Here is a 20,640-nt window from a genome sequence, read left to right on the forward strand (position 1 = left end):
ACAGAGAGATACTGTTGTAAACTACTAGGGAAGGTGACAGAGAGATACTGTTGTAAACTACTGGGGAAGGTGACAGAGAGGCACTGTTGTAAACTACTGGGGAAGGTGAAAGGGAGATACTGTTGTCAACTACTAGGGAAGGTGACAGAGAGATACTGTTGTAAACTACTGGGGAAGGTGACAGGGAGATACTGTTGTAAACTACTGGTGAAGGTGACAGAGAGATACTGTTGGAAACTACTGGGGAAGGTGAAAGGGAGATACTGTTGTCAACTACTAGGGAAGGTGACAGAGAGATACTGTTGTAAACTACTGGGGAAGGTGACAGGGAGATACTGTTGTAAACTACTGGGGAAGGTGACAGGGAGATACTGTTGTAAACTACTGGGGAAGGTGACCAAGACATACTGTTTTAAACTACTGGGGAAGGTGACAGGGAGATACAGTTGTAAACAACTTGGGAAGATAACAGAGTGATACTGTTGTAAACTACTGGTGAAGGTGACAGAGTGATACTGTTGTAAACTACTGGGGAAGGTGACAGAGAGATACTGTTGTAAACTACTGGGGAAGGTGACAGAGAGATAGTGTTGTCAACTACTGGGTGAGCTGACAGAGTGATACTGTTGCACACTACTGGGGAAGGTGACAGAGAGTCACTGTTGTAAACTACTGGGGAAGGTGACAGAGAGGTACTGTTGTAAATTGCTGGGGAAGGTGAAAGAGTGATACTGTTGTAAACTACTGGGGAAGATGACAGAGTGGTACTGTTGTAAACTACTGGGGAAGATGACAGAGAGATACTGATGTAAACTACTAGGGAAGATGACAGAGTCATATTGTTGTAAACTACTGGGGAAGGTGACAGGGAGATACTGTTGTAAACTATTATCTTCAGGTGGCAGAATGATACTGTGGTGAACTTCTAGCAAAGGGTGGCTGAGTGATACTGTGGTGAACTACTACCTAATGGTGGCAGAGTGATACTGTGGTGAACTACTATCTGCGGGTGACAGTTATACTGCGGTGAACTTCTAGCTAAGGGTGGCAGAGTGATACAGAGGTGAACTACAAGCAAGGGGTGGCAGACTGATACTGTGGTGAACAACTAGCTAAGGGTGGCAGTGTGATACTGTGTTGAACAACTAACTAAGGGTGGCAGTGTGATACTGTGGTGAACAACTAACTAAGGGTGGCAGAGTCATACATATGTGAACTACTAGCTAAGGATGGCAGTGTGATACTGTGTTGAACAACTAACTAAGGGTGGCAGTGTGATACTGTGGTGAACAACTAGCTAAGGGTGGCAGTGTGATACTGTGTTGAACAACTAACTAAGGGTGGCAGTGTGATACTGTGTTTAACAACTAACTAAGGGTGGCATTGTGATACTGTGGTGAACAACTAGCTCAGGGTGGCAGAGTGATACTGTGGTAAACTACAAGCATAGCGTGGCAGAGTGATATTGTGGTGAACTACTAACTAAAGTCTGCAGAGTTATACTGTTCTGAACAACAACCTAAGGGTGAAAGAGTGATACTGTGGTGAACTACTAGTTACGGATGGCAGAGAGATACTGTGGTGAACTACTAGCTTGGGGTGGCAGAGTGATGCTGTGGTGCTTTACTAACTAAGGGTGGCAGAATGATACAGAGATGATTCTGTGGTGAACTACTAGCTAAGGGTGGCAGAGTGATACTGTGGTGAACTGGAAACTTCGGGTGACAGAGTGATACTGTGGTGTACTACAAGCTAAGGATGGCAGAGTGATACTGTGGCAAACAACTAACTAAGTTTGGCAAAGTGATACGTAGGTGAACTACTAGCTAAGGATGGCAGTGTGATACATAGATTAACTACAAACTAAGGATGGCAGTGTGATACTGTGGTGAACAACTAGCTAAGGATGGCAGTGTGATACTGTGGTGAACAAATAGCTAAGGGTGGCAGAGTGATACTATGGTGAACGACAACCTAGGGGTGACAGAGTGATACTGTAGTGAACTACTAGCTATGGAGGGCAGTGTGATACTGTGGAAAATAACTAACTAAGGGTGGCAGAGTGAGACTGTGGTGAACTACAAGCATAGCGTGGCACAGTGATACTGTGGTGAACTACTAGCTAAGGGTGGCAAAGTGATACTGAGGTGAACTACCAGCTGGGGGTAACAGAGTGATACTGTGGTGAACTACTAGCGAAGGGTGGCAGATTGATTCTTTTTGTGAACTACTAGCTAAGGTTCTCAGAGTGATACTGTGGTGAACTACAAGCTAGGGGTGATAGAGTGATACTGTTGTGAACTACAAGCTACGGCTGACAGAGTGATACTGTGGTGAACTACTAGCTAAGGTTGGCAAAGTGATACTGTTGTGAACTAATAGCTAAAGGTGGTAAATGATACTGTGGTGAAATCCTAGCTAAGGGTGGCAGAATGATACTGTGGTGAACTACTAGCTGGGGGTGACAGAGTGATATTGTGGTGAAATACTAGCTAAGGGTGGCAGATCGATACTGTGGTGAACTATTACCTGGGGATGACAGAGTGATACTGTGGTGAACTACTAGCGAAGTGTGGCAGATTGATATCTGTAATGAACTGCTAGCTTAAAGTGGCGGAGTGATACTACGGTAAACGACAAGCTAGTTGTGGCAGAGTGATTCTGTGGTGAACTACTAGCTAAGGATGGCGGAGTGATAATGTGGTGAACTACAAGGTAAGGGTCGCAGAGTGATACTGTGGTGAACTACTAGCTAAGAGTGGCAGAGTGATACTATGGTAAACGACAAGCTAGGGGTGACAGAGTGATACTGTAGTGTACAACTAGCCGGGGGTAACAGAGTGATACTGTAGTGAACTACTAGCGAAGGGTGGCTGATTGATTCTGTGGTGAACTACTAGCTAAGGTTGACCGAGTGAAAGTGTGGTGAACTACAAGCTAGCGGTGACAGAGTGATACTGTGGTGAACTTCTAGCTAGGAGTGGGAGAGTGATACTGTGGTGAACTACTGGCTTGGGGTGGCAGAGTGATACTGTGGTGAACTACAAGCATAGCGTGGCAGAGTGATACTGTGGTGAACTACAAGCTAGGGGTGATAGGGTGATACTGTGGTGAACTACAAGCTAGGGGTGATAGAGTGATACTGTTGTGAACTACAAGCTACGGCTGACAGAGTGATACTGTGGTGAACTACTAGCTAAGGTTGGCAAAGTGATACTGTTGTGAACTAATAGCTAAAGGTGGCATAATGATACTGTGGTGAAATCCTAGTTAAGGGTGGCAGAATGATACTGTGGTGAACTACTAGCTGGGGGTGACAGAGTGATATTGTGGTGAAATACTAGCTAAGGGTGGCAGATCGATACTGTGGTGAACTATTACCTGGGGATGACAGAGTGATACTGTGGTGAACTACTAGCGAAGTGTGGCAGATTGATTCTGTAATGAACTGCTAGCTTAAAGTGGCAGAGTGATACTACGGTAAAAGACAAGCTAGTTGTGGCAGAGTGATTCTGTGGTGAACTACTAGCTAAGGATGGCGGAGTGATAATGTGGTGAACTACAAGGTAAGGGTCGCAGAGTGATACTGTGGTGAACTACTAGCTAAGAGTGGCAGAGTGATACTATGGTAAACGACAAGCTAGGGGTGACAGAGTGATACTGTAGTGTACAACTAGCCGGGGGTAACAGAGTGATACTGTAGTGAACTACTATCGAAGGGTGGCTGATTGATTCTGTGGTGAACTACTAGCTAAGGTTGACCGAGTGAAAGTGTGGTGAACTACAAGCTAGCGGTGACAGAGTGATACTGTTGTGAACTTCTAGCTAGGAGTGGGAGAGTGATACTGTGGTGAACTACTGGCTTGGGGTGGCAGAGTGATACTGTGGTGAACTACAAGCATAGCGTGGCAGAGTGATACTGTGGTGAACTAGTAGCTATGGCTGGCAGACTGATACTGTGGTGAACTGCTACCTAAGAGTGGCAGAGTAATACTGTGGTGAACTACTAGCTAGGGGTGGCAGAGTGACACATAGGTGAACTACAAGCTAGGGGTGGCAGAGTGATACTGTGGTGAACTACAAGCTAAGGGTGGCAGAGTGATACAAACTAAGGATGGCATTGTGATACTGTGGTGAACAACTAGCTAAGGGTAACAGTGTAATACTGTGATGAACAACTAGCTAAGGATGGCAGTGTGATACTGTGGTGAACAACTAGCTAAGTGTGGCAGAGTGATACTGTGGTGAACTACAAGCTAGGGGTGGCAGGGTGATACATAGATTAACTACAAACTAAGGATTGCAGAGTGATACTGTGATGAACTACAAGCGAAGGGTGGCAGAGTGATACTCTGGTGAACAACTAGCTTACGGTGGCAGAGTGATACTGTGGTGAACAAGTAGCTAAGGATGGCAGAGTGATACAATGGTGAACAACTAGCTAAGGGTGAAATGGTGATACTGTGGTAAACTACTAGCTAAGGGTGCCACAGTTATACTGTGGTGAACTACTAGCTGGGGATGACAGAGATATAATGACGTGAACTGCAAGCTAATGTTGGCAAAGTGATACTGTTGTGAACTACTAGCTAAGGGTGGCAGAATGATACTGTGGTGAACTACTAGCTAAGGGTGGCAGACTGATACTGTGCTGAACTACTAGCTAAGGGTGGCAGAGTGATACTGTGGTGAGATATAAGCTAAGGGTTGCAGAGTGATACTTTGGTGAACAACAAGCTAAGGGTGGCAGAGTGATACTGTGGTGAACTACTTACTGCGGATGACAGATTGATACTGTCGTGAACTACAAACTAAGGATGGCATTGTGATACTGTTGTGAACAATATGGCAGAATGATACTCTGGTGAACTACAATCTAGGGATGGCAGGGTGATACATAGATTAACTACAAACTAAGGATTGCAGTGTGATACTGTGATGAACAACTAGCTAAGGATGGCAGTGTGATACTGTGGTGAACAACTAGCTAAGTGTGGCAGAGTGATACTGTGGTGAACTACAAGCTAGGGGTGGCAGGGTGATACATAGATTAACTACAAACTAAGGATTGCAGTGTGATACTGTTATGAACTACAAGCGAAGGGTGGCAGAGTGATACTCTGGTGAACAAGTAGCTTACGGTGGCAGAGTGATACTGTGGTGAACAAGTAGCTAAGGATGGCAGAGTGATACAATGGTGAACAACTAGCTAAGGGTGAAATTGTGATACTGTGGTAAACTACTAGCTAAGGGTGCCAGAGTTATACTGTGGTGAACTACCAGCTGTGGATGACAGAGAGATAATGACGTGAACTGCAAGCTAATGTTGCCAAAGTGATACTGTTGTGAACTACTAGCTAAGGGTGGCAGTGTGATAATGTGGTGAACAACTAGCTAAGTGTGGCAGAGTGATACTGTGGTGAACTACAAGCTGGGGTTGACAGAGTGATACTGTGGTGAACTACTATCTAAGGATGGCAGTGTGATACATTGTGGTGAACTACTAGCTGGGGGTGACAAAGTGATACTGTGGTAAACAACTAGCTAAGGTTGGCAGAGTGATACTGTGGTGAACAACTAGCTTAGGGTGGCAGAGTGATACTATGGTGAACCACAAGCGAAGTGTGGCAGAGTGATACTGTGGTGAGCTACAAGCTAAGGGTGGCAGAGTGATACTGTGGTGAACAAGTAGCTAAGGGTGGCAGAGTGATACAGTGGTGAACAACTAGCTAAGGGTGCCACAGTTATACTGTGGTGAACTACCAGCTGGGGATGACAGAGAGATAATTTCGTGAACTGCAAGCTAATGTTGGCAAAGTGATACTGTTGTGAACTACTAGATAAGGGTGGCAGAATGATACTGTGGTCAACTACTAGCTAAGGGTGTCAGACTGATACTGTGCTGAACTACTAGCTAAGGGTGGCAGAGTGACACTGTGGTGAGCTACAAGCTAAGGGTTGCAGAGTGATACTGTGGTGAACAACAAGGTAAGGGGGGCAGAGTAATACTGTGGTGAACTACCAACTGCGGATGACAGATTGATACTGTCGTGAACTACAAGCTAAGGTTGGCAAAGTGATACTGTTATGAACTATAAGCCAGGGGTGACAGAGTGATACTGTGGTGAACTAGTAGCTAAGTGTGGCAGAATGATACTGTGGTGAACTACTAGCTAAGGGTGACAGAGTGATACTGTCGTGAACTTCTACCTAAGGTTTGCAAAGTGATACTGTGGTGAACTACTAGCTGGGGGTGGCAGAGTAATACTGTGGTAAACAACTAGCTAAGGTTGGCAGAGTGATACTGTGGTGAACAACTAGCTTAGGGTGGCAGGGTGATACTATGGTGAACTACAAGCGAAGGGTGGCAGAGTGATACTGTGTTGAACAAGTAGCTAAGGATGGCAGAGTGATACAATGGTGAACAACTAGCTAAGGGTGGCAGAGTGATACTGTGGTGAGCTACAAGCTTACGGTGGCAGAGTGATACTGTGTTGAACAAGTAGCTAAGGATGGCAGAGTGATACAATGGTGAACAACTAGCTAAGGGTGAAATTGTGATACTGTGGTAAACTACTAGCTAAGGGTGCCACAGTTATACTGTGGTGAACAACCAGCTGGGGATGACAGAGATATAATGACGTGAACTGCAAGCTAATGTTGGCAAAGTGATACTGTTGTGAATTACTAGCTAAGGGTGGCAGAATGATACTGTGGTGAACTACTAGCTAAGGGTGGCAGAGTGATACTGTGGTGAGATATAAGCTAAGGGTTGCAGAGTGATACTTTGGTGAACAACAAGCTAAGGGTGGCAGAGTGATACTGTGGTGAACTACTTACTGCGGATGACAGATTGATACTGTCGTGAACTACAAACTAAGGATGGCATTGTGATACTGTTGTGAACAACTAGCTAAGGGTGGCAGAATGATACTCTGGTGAACTATAATCTAGGGGTGGCAGGGTGATACATAGATTAACTACAAACTAAGGATTGCAGTGTGATACTGTGATGAACAACTAGCTAAGGATGGCAGTGTGATACTGTGGTGAACAACTAGCTAAGTGTGGCACAGTGATACTGTGGTGAACTACAAGCTAGGGGTGGCAGGGTGATACATAGATTAACTACAAACTAAGGATTGCAGTGTGATACTGTTATGAACTACAAGCGAAGGGTGGCAGAGTGATACTCTGGTGAACAACTAGCTTACGGTGGCAGAGTGATACTGTGGTGAACAAGTAGCTAAGGATGGCAGAGTGATACAATGGTGAACAACTAGCTAAGGGTGAAATTGTGATACTGTGGTAAACTACTAGCTAAGTGTGCCACAGTTATACTGTGGTGAACTACCAGCTGGGGATGACAGAGAGATAATGACGTGAACTGCAAGCTAATGTTGCCAAAGTGATACTGTTGTGAACTACTAGGTAAGGGTGTCAGACTGATACTGTGCTGAACTACTAGCTAAGGGTGGCAGAGTGACACTGTGTTGAGCTACAAGCTAAGGGTTGCAGAGTGATACTGTGGTGAACAACAAGCTAAGGGTGGCAGAGTAATACTGTGGTGAACTACCAACTGCGGATGACAGATTGATACTGTCGTGAACTACAAGCTAAGGTTGGCAAAGTGATACTGTTATGAACTACAAGCCAGGGGTGACAGAGTGATACTGTGGTGAACTAGTAGCTAAGTGTGGCAGAATGATACTTTGGTGAACTACTAGCTAAGGGTGACAGAGTGATACTGTCGTGAACTTCTACCTAAGGTTTGCAAAGTGATACTGTGGTGAACTACTAGCTGGGGGTGGCAGAGTAATACTGTGGTAAACAACTAGCTAAGGTTGGCAGGGTGATACTGTGGTGAACAACTAGCTTAGGGTGGCAGGGTGATACTATGGTGAACTACAAGCGAAGGGTGGCAGAGTGATACTGTGGTGAGCTACAAGCTAAGGGTGGCAGAGTGATACTGTGGTGAACAAGTAGCTAAGGGTGGCAGAGTGATACAGTGGTGAACAACTAGCTAAGGTTGAAAGAGTGATACTGTGGTAAACTACTAGCTAAGGGTGCCACAGTTATACTGTGGTGAACTACAAGCTGGGGATGACAGAGAGATAATGTCGTGAACTGCAAGCTAATGTTGCCAAAGTGATACTGTTGTGAACTACTAGCTAAGGGTGGCAGAATGATACTGTGGTGAACTACTAGCTAAGGGTGGCAGACTGATGCGTTGCTGAATTACTAGCTAAGGGTGGCAGAGTGATAATGTGGTGAGCTACAAGCTAAGGGTTGCAGAGTGATACTGTTATGAACTACTACCTAAGGATGGCAAAGTGATACTGTTGTGAACTACAAGCCAGGGGTGACAGTGTAATACTGTTGTGAACTAGTAGATGAGTGTGGCAAAATGATACTGTGGTGAAATACTAGCTAAGGGTGACAGAGTGATACTGTGGTGAAATACAAGCTTAGGTTGGCAGAGTGATACTGTGGTGAACTAATAGCTAAGGGTGGCAGAGATATACTGTGGTGAACTACTAGCTAAGGGTGGCAGAGTGACACTGTGGTGAACTACCAGCTGGGGGTGACAGAGTGATACGGTGGTGAACTACCAACTTCGGATGACAGATTGATACGGTCGTGAACTACAAGCTAAGGTTTGCAAAGTGACACTGTTATGAACTACTACCTAAGGATGGCAGAGTGATACTGTTGTGAACTACAAGCCAGGGGTGACAGAGTGATACTCTTGTGAACTAGTAGCTAAGTGTGGCAGAATGATACTGTGGTGAACTACTAGCTAAGGGTGACAGAATGATACTGTGGTGAACTACAAGCTTAGGTTGGCAGAGTGATACTGTGGTGAACTACTAGCTAAGGGTGGCAGAGTGATACTGTGGTGAACTACTAGCTAAGAGTGGCAGAGTGACACTGTGGTGAACTACCAGCTGGGGGTGACAGAGTGATACTTTGGTGAACTACAAGCTTAGGTTGGCAGAGTGATACTGTGGTGAACTACTAGCTAATGGTTGCAGAATGATACTGTGGTGAACTACTAGCTAAGGTTGGCAAAGTGATACTGTTCTGAACTACAAGCTAGGGGTGACAGAGTGATACTGTTCTGAACTACAAGCTAATGTTGGCAGAGTGATACTTATGTGAACTACTAGCTAAGGGTGGCAGTGTGATACTGTGGTGAACTACTAGCTAAGGGTGGCAGGGTGAAACTGTGGTGAAGTACTAGCTAAGGGAGGCAGAGTGATGCTTTGGTGATCTAGAATCTAACGTTTGCATAGTCATACTTTGTTGAACTACTGGCTAATGGTGGAAGAATCATACTCTGGTGAATTACTAGCTAAGGTTGGCAGAGTGGTACTGTCGTGAATTTCTAGCTAAGGGTGGCAGAGTGATACTGTGGTGAACTACTAGCTGGGGGTGACAGAGTGATACTGTGGTGAACTACTAGCTAAGAGTGACATATTGATTCCGTGGTGAAATACTAGCTAAGGTTGGCAGAGTGATACTGTGCTGAACTCCTAGCTGAGGGTGGCATACTGATACTGTGCTGAACTACTGGCTAAAGGTGCCAGAGTTATACTGTGGTGAACTACAAGCTGGGGGTGATAGAGTGATACTGTGGTGAACTGCTAATTAAGGGTGGCAGAGTGATATTGTGGTGAACTACTAGCTAAGAGCGCCAGAGTGATACTGTGGTGAACTACTAGCTGGGGGTGACAGAGTGATACTGTGGTGAACTACAAAACTGGGGGTGACAGAGTGATAATGTGGTGAACTACAAGCTAAGGTTGGCAGAGTGATAATGTGGTGAACTACTAGCTGGGGGTGACAGAGTGATACTGTGGTGAACTACTAGCGAAGGGTGACAGATTGATTCTGTGGTGAACTACTAGCTAAGAGTGGCAGAGTGATACTGTGGTGAACTACTAGCTGGGGGTGACAGAGTGATACTGTGCTGAACTACTAGTGAAGGGTGGCAGATTGAATCTGTGGTGAACTACTAGCTAAGAGTGGCAGAGTGATACTGTTGTGAACTACTAGCTGAGGGTGACAGAGTCATACTGTGGTGAAGTACTAGCTAAGAGTGGCAGATTGATTCTGTGGTGAACTACTAGCTAAGGGTGGCAGATTGATTCTGTGGTGAACTACTAGCTGAGGGTGGTAGAGTGATGCTGTGGTGAACTACAAGCTGGGGGTGACAGAGTGAAACTGTGGTTAACTACTAGCTAAGGTAGCAGAGTGATACATTGTGGTAAACTACTAGCTGGGGGTGACAGAGTGAGACTGTGGTGAACTACTAGCTTAGGGTGGCAGAGTGATACATTGTGGTGCACTACTACCTGGGGGTAACAGAGTGAGACTGTGGTGAACTACTAGCTAAGGATGGCAGTGTGATTCATTGTGGTGAACTACTAGCTGGGGGTGGCAGAGTGCTTCTGTGGTGAACTACTAGCTAAGGGTGGCAGAGTGATAATGTGGTGAACTACTAGCTGAGGGTGGCAGAGTGATACTGTGGTGAACTGCTAACTAAGAGTGACAGAGTGATACTAAGGTGAACGACAAGCTAGGGGTGATAGAGTGATACTGTGGTGATCAACTAGCTAAGGGTGGCAGAGTGAAACTGTGGTGAAGTACTAGCTAAGGGTGGCAGAGTGATACTTTGGTGATCTAGAATCTAACGTTTGCATAGTCATACTTTGTTGAACTACTGGCTAATGGTGTAAGAATGATACTGTGGTGAATTACTAGCTAAGGTTGGCAGAGTGGTACTGTAGTGAATTTCTAGCTAAGGGTGGCAGAGTGATACTGTGTTGAACTACTAGCTAAGAGTGGCAGAGTGATACTGTGGTGAACTACTAGCTGGGGGTGACAGAGTGATACTGTGGTGAACTACTAGCTAAGGGTGGCAGATTGATTCTGTGGTGAACTACTAGCTGAGGGTTGTAGAGTGATACTGTGGTGAACTACAAGCTGGGGGTGTCAGATTGTTTCTGTGGTGAACTACTAGATAAGGGTGGCAGAGTGATACATTGTGGTGAACTACTAGCTAGGGGTGAAAGAGTGAGACTGGTGAACTACTAGCTAAGGGTGGCAGAGTGATACATTGTGGTGAACTACTAGCTGGGGGTGACAGAGTCATACTGTGCTGAACTACTAGCTGGGGGTGGCAGAGTGATTCTGTGTTGAACTACTAGCTAAGGGTGGTAGAGTGATACTGGGGTGAACTACAAGCTGAGGGTGGCAGAGTGAAATTGTGCTGAACTCCTAGCTGGGGGTGACAGAGTGATATTATGGTGAACTACTAGCTAAGGGTGGCAGACTGATACTGTGCTGAACTACTAGCTAAGGGTGGCAAAGTGATACTGTGGTGAACTACCAGCTGGGGGTAACAGAGTGATACTGTGGTGAACTACTAGCGAAGGGTGGCAGACTGATACTGTGGTGAACTACAAGCTGGGGGTGACAGAGTGATACTGTTGTGAACTGCTAACTAAGGGTGGCAGGGTGATATTGTGGTGAACTACTAGCTAAGAGTGGCAGAGTGATACTGTGGTGAACGACAAGCTAGGGGTGATAGAGTGATACTGTGGTGAACTACTAGCGAAGGGTGGCAGAGTGATACTGTGGTGAACTACTAGCTGGGGGTGACAGTGATACTGTGGTGAACAACTAGCTAAGGGTGGCAGAGTGATACTGTAGTGAACTACTAACTAAGGATGGCAGTGTGATACTGTGGAAAACAACTAACTAAGGGTTCCAGTGTGATACTGTGGTGAACTACAAGGATAGCGTGGCACAGTGATACTGTGTTGAACTACAAGCTCAGGGTGGCAAGCTGATACTGTGGTGAACTACCAGCTGGGGGTAACAGAGTGATACTGTGGTAAACTACTAGCGAAGGGTGGCAGAGTGATACTGTGGTGAACTACTATCTGGGGGTGACAGTGATACTGTGGTGAGCTACTAGCTAAGAGTGGCAGATTGATTCTGTGGTGAACTACTAGCTGAGGGTTGTAAAGTGATACTGTGGTGAACTACAAGCTGGGGGTGTCAGAGTGAGACTGTGGTGAACTACTAGATAAGGGTGGCAGAGTGATACATTGTGGTGAACTACTAGCTGGGGATGACAGAGTGAGACTGTGGTGAACTACTAGCTAAGGGTGGCAGAGTGATACATTGTGGTGAACTACTAGCTGGGGGTGACAGAGTGAGACTGTGGTGAACTACAAGCTAAGGATGGAAGTGTGATACATTGTGGTGAACTACTAGCTGGGGGTGGCAGAGTGATTCTGTGTTGAACTACTAGCTAAGGGTGGTAGAGTGATACTGTGGTGAAATACTAGCTGAGGGTGGCAGAGTGATACTGCGGTGAACTACTAGCTGAGGGTGGCAGAGTGATACTGTGCTGAACTCCTAGCTGGGGGTGACAGAGTGATATTATGGTGAACTACTAGCTAAGGGTGGCAGACTGATACTGTGCTGAACTACTAGCTAAGGGTGCCAGAGCGATACTGTGGTGAACTACAACCTGGGGGTGACAGAGTGATACTGTGGTGAACTGCTAACTAAGGGTGGCAGAGTGATACTATGGTGAACTACAAGCGAAGGGTGGCAGAGTGATACTGTGGTGAGCTACAAGCTAAGGGTGGCAGAGTGATACTGTGGTGAACAAGTAGCTAAGGGTGGCAGAGTGATACAGTGGTGAACAACTAGCTAAGGTTGAAAGAGTGATACTGTGGTAAACTACTAGCTAAGGGTGCCACAGTTATACTGTGGTGAACTACAAGCTGGGGATGACAGAGAGATAATGTCGTGAACTGCAAGCTAATGTTGCCAAAGTGATACTGTTGTGAACTACTAGCTAAGGGTGGCAGAATGATACTGTGGTGAACTACTAGCTAAGGGTGGCAGACTGATGCGTTGCTGAATTACTAGCTAAGGGTGGCAGAGTGATAATGTGGTGAGCTACAAGCTAAGGGTTGCAGAGTGATACTGTTATGAACTACTACCTAAGGATGGCAAAGTGATACTGTTGTGAACTACAAGCCAGGGGTGACAGTGTAATACTGTTGTGAACTAGTAGATGAGTGTGGCAAAATGATACTGTGGTGAAATACTAGCTAAGGGTGACAGAGTGATACTGTGGTGAAATACAAGCTTAGGTTGGCAGAGTGATACTGTGGTGAACTAATAGCTAAGGGTGGCAGAGATATACTGTGGTGAACTACTAGCTAAGGGTGGCAGAGTGACACTGTGGTGAACTACCAGCTGGGGGTGACAGAGTGATACGGTGGTGAACTACCAACTTCGGATGACAGATTGATACGGTCGTGAACTACAAGCTAAGGTTTGCAAAGTGACACTGTTATGAACTACTACCTAAGGATGGCAGAGTGATACTGTTGTGAACTACAAGCCAGGGGTGACAGAGTGATACTCTTGTGAACTACTATCTGGGGGTGACAGTGATACTGTGGTGAGCTACTAGCTAAGAGTGGCAGATTGATTCTGTGGTGAACTACTAGCTGAGGGTTGTAAAGTGATACTGTGGTGAACTACAAGCTGGGGGTGTCAGAGTGAGACTGTGGTGAACTACTAGATAAGGGTGGCAGAGTGATACATTGTGGTGAACTACTAGCTGGGGATGACAGAGTGAGACTGTGGTGAACTACTAGCTAAGGGTGGCAGAGTGATACATTGTGGTGAACTACTAGCTGGGGGTGACAGAGTGAGACTGTGGTGAACTACAAGCTAAGGATGGAAGTGTGATACATTGTGGTGAACTACTAGCTGGGGGTGGCAGAGTGATTCTGTGTTGAACTACTAGCTAAGGGTGGTAGAGTGATACTGTGGTGAAATACTAGCTGAGGGTGGCAGAGTGATACTGCGGTGAACTACTAGCTGAGGGTGGCAGAGTGATACTGTGCTGAACTCCTAGCTGGGGGTGACAGAGTGATATTATGGTGAACTACTAGCTAAGGGTGGCAGACTGATACTGTGCTGAACTACTAGCTAAGGGTGCCAGAGCGATACTGTGGTGAACTACAACCTGGGGGTGACAGAGTGATACTGTGGTGAACTGCTAACTAAGGGTGGCAGAGTGATACTATGGTGAACTACAAGCGAAGGGTGGCAGAGTGATACTGTGGTGAGCTACAAGCTAAGGGTGGCAGAGTGATACTGTGGTGAACAAGTAGCTAAGGGTGGCAGAGTGATACAGTGGTGAACAACTAGCTAAGGTTGAAAGAGTGATACTGTGGTAAACTACTAGCTAAGGGTGCCACAGTTATACTGTGGTGAACTACAAGCTGGGGATGACAGAGAGATAATGTCGTGAACTGCAAGCTAATGTTGCCAAAGTGATACTGTTGTGAACTACTAGCTAAGGGTGGCAGAATGATACTGTGGTGAACTACTAGCTAAGGGTGGCAGACTGATGCGTTGCTGAATTACTAGCTAAGGGTGGCAGAGTGATAATGTGGTGAGCTACAAGCTAAGGGTTGCAGAGTGAAACTGTTATGAACTACTACCTAAGGATGGCAAAGTGATACTGTTGTGAACTACAAGCCAGGGGTGACAGTGTAATACTGTTGTGAACTAGTAGATGAGTGTGGCAAAATGATACTGTGGTGAAATACTAGCTAAGGGTGACAGAGTGATACTGTGGTGAAATACAAGCTTAGGTTGGCAGAGTGATACTGTGGTGAACTAATAGCTAAGGGTGGCAGAGATATACTGTGGTGAACTACTAGCTAAGGGTGGCAGAGTGACACTGTGGTGAACTACCAGCTGGGGGTGACAGAGTGATACGGTGGTGAACTACCAACTTCGGATGACAGATTGATACGGTCGTGAACTACAAGCTAAGGTTTGCAAAGTGACACTGTTATGAACTACTACCTAAGGATGGCAGAGTGATACTGTTGTGAACTACAAGCCAGGGGTGACAGAGTGATACTCTTGTGAACTAGTAGCTAAGTGTGGCAGAATGATACTGTGGTGAACTACTAGCTAAGGGTGACAGAATGATACTGTGGTGAACTACAAGCTTAGGTTGGCAGAGTGATACTGTGGTGAACTACTAGCTAAGGGTGGCAGAGTGATACTGTGGTGAACTACTAGCTAAGAGTGGCAGAGTGACACTGTGGTGAACTACCAGCTGGGGGTGACAGAGTGATACTTTGGTGAACTACAAGCTTAGGTTGGCAGAGTGATACTGTGGTGAACTACTAGCTAATGGTTGCAGAATGATACTGTGGTGAACTACTAGCTAAGGTTGGCAAAGTGATACTGTTCTGAACTACAAGCTAGGGGTGACAGAGTGATACTGTTCTGAACTACAAGCTAATGTTGGCAGAGTGATACTTATGTGAACTACTAGCTAAGGGTGGCAGTGTGATACTGTGGTGAACTACTAGCTAAGGGTGGCAGGGTGAAACTGTGGTGAAGTACTAGCTAAGGGAGGCAGAGTGATGCTTTGGTGATCTAGAATCTAACGTTTGCATAGTCATACTTTGTTGAACTACTGGCTAATGGTGGAAGAATCATACTCTGGTGAATTACTAGCTAAGGTTGGCAGAGTGGTACTGTCGTGAATTTCTAGCTAAGGGTGGCAGAGTGATACTGTGGTGAACTACTAGCTGGGGGTGACAGAGTGATACTGTGGTGAACTACTAGCTAAGAGTGACATATTGATTCCGTGGTGAAATACTAGCTAAGGTTGGCAGAGTGATACTGTGCTGAACTCCTAGCTGAGGGTGGCATACTGATACTGTGCTGAACTACTGGCTAAGGGTGCCAGAGTTATACTGTGGTGAACTACAAGCTGGGGGTGATAGAGTGATACTGTGGTGAACTGCTAATTAAGGGTGGCAGAGTGATATTGTGGTGAACTACTAGCTAAGAGCGCCAGAGTGATACTGTGGTGAACTACTAGCTGGGGGTGACAGAGTGATACTGTGGTGAACTACAAAACTGGGGGTGACAGAGTGATAATGTGGTGAACTACAAGCTAAGGTTGGCAGAGTGATAATGTGGTGAACTACTAGCTGGGGGTGACAGAGTGATACTGTGGTGAACTACTAGCGAAGGGTGACAGATTGATTCTGTGGTGAACTACTAGCTAAGAGTGGCAGAGTGATACTGTGGTGAACTACTAGCTGGGGGTGAGAGAGTGATACTGTGCTGAACTACTAGTGAAGGGTGGCAGATTGAATCTGTGGTGAACTACTAGCTAAGAGTGGCAGAGTGATACTGTTGTGAACTACTAGCTGAGGGTGACAGAGTCATACTGTGGTGAAGTACTAGCTAAGAGTGGCAGATTGATTCTGTGGTGAACTACTAGCTAAGGGTGGCAGATTGATTCTGTGGTGAACTACTAGCTGAGGGTGGTAGAGTGATGCTGTGGTGAACTACAAGCTGGGGGTGACAGAGTGAAACTGTGGTTAACTACTAGCTAAGGTAGCAGAGTGATACATTGTGGTAAACTACTAGCTGGGGGTGACAGAGTGAGACTGTGGTGAACTACTAGCTTAGGGTGGCAGAGTGATACATTGTGGTGCACTACTACCTGGGGGTAACAGAGTGAGACTGTGGTGAACTACTAGCTAAGGATGGCAGTGTGATTCATTGTGGTGAACTACTAGCTGGGGGTGGCAGAGTGCTTCTGTGGTGAACTACTAGCTAAGGGTGGCAGAGTGATAATGTGGTGAACTACTAGCTGAGGGTGGCAGAGTGATACTGTGGTGAACTGCTAACTAAGAGTGACAGAGTGATACTAAGGTGAACGACAAGCTAGGGGTGATAGAGTGATACTGTGGTGATCAACTAGCTAAGGGTGGCAGAGTGAAACTGTGGTGAAGTACTAGCTAAGGGTGGCAGAGTGATACTTTGGTGATCTAGAATCTAACGTTTGCATAGTCATACTTTGTTGAACTACTGGCTAATGGTGTAAGAATGATACTGTGGTGAATTACTAGCTAAGGTTGGCAGAGTGGTACTGTAGTGAATTTCTAGCTAAGGGTGGCAGAGTGATACTGTGTTGAACTACTAGCTAAGAGTGGCAGAGTGATACTGTGGTGAACTACTAGCTGGGGGTGACAGAGTGATACTGTGGTGAACTACTAGCTAAGGGTGGCAGATTGATTCTGTGGTGAACTACTAGCTGAGGGTTGTAGAGTGATACTGTGGTGAACTACAAGCTGGGGGTGTCAGATTGTTTCTGTGGTGAACTACTAGATAAGGGTGGCAGAGTGATACATTGTGGTGAACTACTAGCTAGGGGTGAAAGAGTGAGACTGGTGAACTACTAGCTAAGGGTGGCAGAGTGATACATTGTGGTGAACTACTAGCTGGGGGTGACAGAGTCATACTGTGCTGAACTACTAGCTGGGGGTGGCAGAGTGATTCTGTGTTGAACTACTAGCTAAGGGTGGTAGAGTGATACTGGGGTGAACTACTAGCTGAGGGTGGCAGAGTGAAATTGTGCTGAACTCCTAGCTGGGGGTGACAGAGTGATATTATGGTGAACTACTAGCTAAGGGTGGCAGACTGATACTGTGCTGAACTACTAGCTAAGGGTGGCAAAGTGATACTGTGGTGAACTACCAGCTGGGGGTAACAGAGTGATACTGTGGTGAACTACTAGCGAAGGGTGGCAGACTGATACTGTGGTGAACTACAAGCTGGGGGTGACAGAGTGATACTGTTGTGAACTGCTAACTAAGGGTGGCAGGGTGATATTGTGGTGAACTACTAGCTAAGAGTGGCAGAGTGATACTGTGGTGAACGACAAGCTAGGGGTGATAGAGTGATACTGTGGTGAACTACTAGCGAAGGGTGGCAGAGTGATACTGTGGTGAACTACTAGCTGGGGGTGACAGTGATACTGTGGTGAACAACTAGCTAAGGGTGGCAGAGTGATACTGTAGTGAACTACTAACTAAGGATGGCAGTGTGATACTGTGGAAAACAACTAACTAAGGGTTCCAGTGTGATACTGTGGTGAACTACAAGGATAGCGTGGCACAGTGATACTGTGTTGAACTACAAGCTCAGGGTGGCAAGCTGATACTGTGGTGAACTACCAGCTGGGGGTAACAGAGTGATACTGTGGTAAACTACTAGCGAAGGGTGGCAGAGTGATACTGTGGTGAACTACTATCTGGGGGTGACAGTGATACTGTGGTGAGCTACTAGCTAAGAGTGGCAGATTGATTCTGTGGTGAACTACTAGCTGAGGGTTGGAAAGTGATACTGTGGTGAACTACAAGCTGGGGGTGTCAGAGTGAGACTGTGGTGAACTACTAGATAAGGGTGGCAGAGTGATACATTGTGGTGAACTACTAGCTGGGGATGACAGAGTGAGACTGTGGTGAACTACTAGCTAAGGGTGGCAGAGTGATACATTGTGGTGAACTACTAGCTGGGGGTGACAGAGTGAGACTGTGGTGAACTACAAGCTAAGGATGGAAGTGTGATACATTGTGGTGAACTACTAGCTGGGGGTGGCAGAGTGATTCTGTGTTGAACTACTAGCTAAGGGTGGTAGAGTGATACTGTGGTGAAATACTAGCTGAGGGTGGCAGAGTGATACTGCGGTGAACTACTAGCTGAGGGTGGCAGAGTGATACTGTGCTGAACTCCTAGCTGGGGGTGACAGAGTGATATTATGGTGAACTACTAGCTAAGGGTGGCAGACTGATACTGTGCTGAACTACTAGCTAAGGGTGCCAGAGCGATACTGTGGTGAACTACAACCTGGGGGTGACAGAGTGATACTGTGGTGAACTGCTAACTAAGGGTGGCAGAGTGATATTGTGGTTAACTACTAGCTAAGAGTGGCAGAGTGATACTGTGCTGAACTACTGGCTAAGGGTGCCAGAGTGATACTGTGGTGAACTACAACCTGGGGGTGACAAAGTGATACTGTGGTGAACTACTAGCTAAGGGTGGCAGACTGATACTGTGCTGAACTACTAGCTAAGGGTGCCAGAGTGATACTGTGTTGAACTGCTAACTAAGGGTGGCAGAGTGATACTGTGCTGAACTACTGGCTAAGGGTGCTAGAGTGATACTGTGCTGAACTACAAGCTGGGGGTGACAGAGTGATACTGTGGTGAACTACTAGCTAAGGGTGGCAGACTGATACTGTGCTGAACTACTAGCTAAGGGTGCCAGAGTGATACTGTGGTGAACTGCTAACTAAGGGTGGCAGAGTGATATTGTGGTGAACTACTAGCTAAGAGTGGCAGAGTGATACTGTGGGGAACGACAAGCTAGGGGTGATAGAGTGATACTGTGGTGAGCAACTAGCTAAGGGTGGCAGAGTGATACTGTAGTGAACTACTACCTAAGGATGGCAGTGTGATACTGTGGAAAACAACTAACTAAGGGTTCCAGAGTGATACTGTGGTGAACTTCTAGCTAAGGGTGGCAGAGTGATACATTGTGGTGAACTACTAGCTGGGGGTGACAGAGTGACACTGTGGTGAACTACAAGCTAAGGATGGAAGTGTGATACATTGTGGTGAACTACTAGCTGGGGGTGGCAGAGTGATTCAACTAACTAAGGGTTCCAGAGTGATACTGTGCTGAACTACTGGCTAAGGGTGCCAGAGCGATACTGTGGTGAACTACAACCTGGGGGTGACAGAGTGATACTGTGGTGAACTGCTAACTAAGGGTGGCAGAGTGATATTGTGGTTAACTACTAGCTAAGAGTGGCAGAGTGATACTGTGTTGAACTACTGGCTAAGGGTGCCAGAGTGATAATGTGGTGAACTACAAGCTGGGGGTGACAGAGTGATACTGTGGTGAACTACTAGCTAAGGGTGGCAGACTGATACTGTGGTGAACTACAAGCTGGGGGTGACAGAGTGATACTGTGGTGAACTGCTAACTAAGGGTGGCAGAGTGATATTGTGGTGAACTACTAGCTAAGAGTGGCAGAGTGATACTGTGGGGAACGACAAGCTAGGGGTGATAGAGTGATACTATGGTGAGCAACTAGCTAAGGGTGGCAGAGTGATACTGTAGTGAACTACTAACTAAGGATGGCAGTGTGATACTGTGGAAAACAACTAACTAAGGGTTCCAGAGTGATACTGTGGTGAACTACAAGCATAGCGTGGCACATTGATACTGTGTTGAACTACAAGCTGAGGGTGGCAGACTGATACTGTGCTGAATTACCAGCTGGGGGTAACAGAGTGATACTGTGGTGAACTACTAGCGAAGGGTGGCAGATTGATTCTGTGGTGAACTACTAGCTAAGGTTGGCAGAGTGAGACCGTGGTGAACTACAAGCTAGGGGTGATAGAGTGATACTGTTGTGAACTACAAGCTTCAGCTGACAGAGTGATACTGTGGTGAACTACTAGCTAAGGTTGGCAAAGTGATACTGTTGTGAACTAATAGCTAAAGGTGGCAGAATGATACTGTGGTGAAATCCTAGCTAAGGGTGGCAGAATGATACTGTGGTAAACTACTAGCTGGGGGTGACAGAGTGATATTGTGGTGAAATACTAGCTAAGGGTGGCAGAGTGATACTGCGGTGAACGACAAGCTAGGGGTGATAGAGTGATACTGTAGTGAACTACTAGCTAGGGGTTGCAGAGTGAT

General features: G+C 46.2%; 1 protein-coding gene across 4 annotated transcripts in view; it reads left to right on the forward strand.

Annotated features, from left to right (window-relative positions):
* Positions 1 to 20,640, forward strand: part of LOC124123599 (neurogenic locus notch homolog protein 1-like) — an 82,203-nt gene that overhangs the window by 12,888 nt on the left and 48,675 nt on the right. The gene's annotated exons all lie outside the window — the stretch shown is intronic.

This window comes from Haliotis rufescens, unplaced genomic scaffold, assembly GCF_023055435.1.
Source record: "Haliotis rufescens isolate VD_foot unplaced genomic scaffold, xgHalRufe1.0.p SCAF_29, whole genome shotgun sequence".
In the NCBI taxonomy this organism is placed as follows: Eukaryota; Metazoa; Mollusca; class Gastropoda; order Lepetellida; family Haliotidae; genus Haliotis; species Haliotis rufescens.